Here is a 3897-nt window from a genome sequence, read left to right on the forward strand (position 1 = left end):
ATTCTCCTGCCTCAGCCTCCCAAGTAGCTGGGATTACAGGTGCCCACCACCACGCCTGGCTAATTTTTGTATTTTTAGTAGAGATGGGGTTTCACCATGTTGGGCAGGCTGGTCTTGAACTCCTGACCTCAGGTGATCTGCCCACCTCAGCCTCCCAAAATGCTGGGATTACAGGTTTGAGCCACCACGCCGGGCCTATTCATCCATTTTTCTGAGACCTCTCCTGGAGCTGTGTTGGTCAGGGCAGTCACAGCTGCAGATTCTCCGTGGTCCTCAGGCAGCAGAGGTTTCTCTCCTTTGTGGGCCAGCCAAGCGCTGTCCTCCATATCACCCGTGTCCCCCAGGCCCATGGCACAGCCATCATCTGGAATGCTGCCAGTCCTTTGGCACGGGAAGAAGAGAGGATGGCACAGCAGGCAGTGACTTGCAAGGCTTGGACCTGATATGACACCTGTCTTCTTAGCTTACACTCAGCCAGAGTGGGTCCCCTGGTCACCCCGAACTTCACAGGGGCACCGGGAAGCGTAGTCTTTTCATGTGTCTGGAAGGAGAGAAAGGAAGGATTATTTATGGACAGCCCTAACTCCAGTCGCAGGGTCACAGAGAAAAAGCTGACCTTGACCCTTTCCTGCAGCGGGGGTGGGTGTAGAAGTGAGAGGGCTTAGAACACCATGATAACTCTTTCCTGTAGTTGAGTCATGCCAAATTCCCTGTCAAAATTTAATCCGTTGGTGTCAAAGCTATATAAAAACTTTTTTAAAAAATCAGGCTGGGCATGGTGGCTCACGCCTGTAATCCCAGCACTTTGGGAGGCTGAGGTGGGTGGATCACTCAAGCCCAGGAGTTCAAGACCAGCCTGGTGAACATGTGAAACCCTGCCTCGACTGAAAATACAAAAATCAGCAGAGCATGGTGATGTGCACCTGTCTTCCAAACTACTCCGGAGGCTGAGGCATGAGAATTGCTTGAATCTGGGAAGCGGAGGTTGCAGTGAGCTGAGATCACAGTACTGCACTCCAGCCTGGGTAATAGAGTGAGACTGTCTCAAAAAAAAAAAAAAAGTTCAAATCCAAACAGATAATCCATCATCCGCCTTCCTAATCCAGGAATGTAGCACCCTGAGCCTCCCCTTAAAATGGCTTGATAATAGTACATCCTTTTTTGTGTGAGAATACAATGAATTTATACACACAGCCTTAGAACAGTGGCTGGGCGCGGTGGCTCACACCTGGAATCCCAGCACTTTGGGAGGCTGAGGTGGGCAGATCATCTGAGGTCGGGAGTTCGAGATCGGCCTGGCCAACATGGTGAAACCCTGTCTCTACTGAAAATATAAAAATTAGCCGGGTGTGGTGGCGCATGCCTGTAACCTCAACTACTTGGGAGGCTAAGGCAGGAGAATCACTTGAACCCGGGAGGCGGAGGTTGCAGGGAGCCGAGACCGTGATACTGCACTCCAGCCTGGGCGACAAGAGTGAAACTCCATCTCAAAAAATAAATCAATAAATAAAAATAAATTGTCTTGATAATAGTACATACTGTTTTGTGTGAGAATAAAATGAACTGATACACAGCCTTAGAACAGTACCTGGCATGTAGTAAAAGCTCAGAAATATATGTGACTATTAGTAGAACAGTGATAAGGATGAAAGTGTAGTGTTTTCTATTTATTTATTCATTCATTCATTCATTCATTTTTGAGTCTCACTCTGTCACCCAGGCTGGAGTGCAGTGGTGTAATCTCGGCTCACTGCAACCTCTGCCTCCCAGGTTCAAGCAATTCTCCTGCCTCAGCCTCCCAAGTAGCTGGGATTACAGGCACCTGCCACTATGCCTGGCTAATTTTTTTTTTTGTATTTAAGAGGGGGTTTTACCATGTTGGCCAGGCTGGTCTCGAACCCCTGACCTCAAGTGATGCTCCCATCTCAGCCTCTCAAAGTGCTCAGAATACAGGCGTGAGCCACTGAGTCTGGCCTGTGTTCAGCAATATTTGAGCCAGTTTTCCTTACAGAAAGAGAAATACTTATTTTTGTGTTTTAAATAAAACTGGTGTAGGAAAGTTTTTTTTTTTTAAAAAAAAAAAGACTCGATTTCTCCGCTTACAGCTGCACAGGAGGGGACATCCACACAGCTTTCCTCGTTCATTTGATAAATATTTATTGAGCATGTACTGTGTGCCATATATCGTACTAGGTTCTGGGGATGGGAGAGTAAAGGAGAAAGTTGAAAATGGCATTTCAGGAGGGAGGTGGAAAGGAGCTCCTCTGAGCCGTGGCTCCTGGCAGTGGAGCTGCTGTTCTTCCTCCCTGGGGGCCCAGGAAGTCTCATCTTGGTGTGGAGCTGAGTCTGTGACCACCAGCCCTAACTACCATTTCGGAGCGATTTCCTCCTCTTTCCTTCCAAAGACAGCAGAGCCAGCACAGCAGACCGAGGCTTCTGATTTGCTCCCCATGCAAAACGGCCTCATAGACCACCACAGTTTGACCGACTCAGGCTAACCACAGCTGTCTGTGATCTCAAGGATCCTAGTCCTACACCGAGCAGGTTCACCTCCTCTACCTTCCCCTGGACCGGGGCTAGGCTCGCCACTTATAGATGGTCAACCCTGCAGCACCCAGCTCCGAATACATCGAAGGCCACTTTAGAGACGCCTGAGAATTCAACCTAGATTTTTTACTTTTTGTTTTTTTGAGACAGGGTCTTGCTCTGATGCCCGGGCTGGAGTGCAGTGGTGCAATCTCGGCTTGCTCCAGCCTCCACCTCCCAGGTTCAAGTGATTCTCATGCCTCAGCCTCCTGAGCAGCTGGGACTACAGGTGTGTGCCACCACGCCCGGCTAATTTTTGTATTTTTCGTAGAGATGGAGGTTTCCCCATGTTGGCCAGGCTGGTCTGGAACTCCTGGCCTCAAGTGATCCTCCCGCCTTGGCCTCCCAAAGTGAAAAAGACATTTTAAAGTTTGACCTCTGGAATGCCTTTAATTTACGTGGTATAGTCTAAGAGAATAGCAGGTGAGTGCAGCTCAATCTTATCAGCAAAAGTGGAGGAAGGACTGAATTAAATTGTACTCAATAGCAGTAAAATTAGGGATATTTAATCATTTTCCTCCTCCAGGAGTGAGGCAGAAATGGGCACTGCCACATCCAGGCTGTGTGGTCTTGGGCCAGTGTCTTCAGCACTCTGAGCTGTGACTCATCCTGAAACCAGAGCTGGCAGCGAATCCCAGACGCAGCTTTGTGTGGTGAGGAAGGCTCACTGGGAGGCAGTGTGGGTGTGAACCTGTTCTTCATCATAATCTCTGTCAAGTGAAAAAACATGGGGATAGTCTAGAACAGTGGAAATCCGTATCCCAGCTCCTTAGAGAGTTAGGAAACCATTTTAAGGGAAACTGACCAGCATTTAAAAATAGGAGTGAGCCAGGAAAGGTGGCTCACGCCTGTAATCGCAGCACCTTGGGGAGCCGAGGCAGGTGGATCACCTGAGGTCAGGAGTTCAAGACCAGACTGGCCAACATGATGAAACCCCATCTTTACTAAAAATACAAAAATTAGCTGGGCGTGGTGGTGCATGACTGTAATCCCAGGTACTCAGGAGGCTGAGGCAGGGGGATCGCTTGAACCTTGGGGGAGAGAGGTTGCAGTGAGCCAAGATCATGCCTGGGTGACAGTGACACTCTTGTCTTAAAAAAAAAAAAAAAAAAAGAGAGTGGAATATAAAGCATCGTGTAATACAGGGTGGTATTTTTAAAACTTTTTTTTTTTTTAGACAGAGTCTCACCCTGTTACTCAGGCTGGAGTGCAGTGGCGTGATCTCAGCTCACTGTAACCTCTGCCCCCCGGGTTAAAGCAATTCTCTGCCTCAGCCTCCTTAATAGCTTGGATTACAGGTGCCCACCACCA

The sequence above is a fragment of the Mandrillus leucophaeus genome, unplaced genomic scaffold, assembly GCF_000951045.1.
Source record: "Mandrillus leucophaeus isolate KB7577 unplaced genomic scaffold, Mleu.le_1.0 Scaffold200, whole genome shotgun sequence".
In the NCBI taxonomy this organism is placed as follows: domain Eukaryota; kingdom Metazoa; phylum Chordata; class Mammalia; order Primates; family Cercopithecidae; genus Mandrillus; species Mandrillus leucophaeus.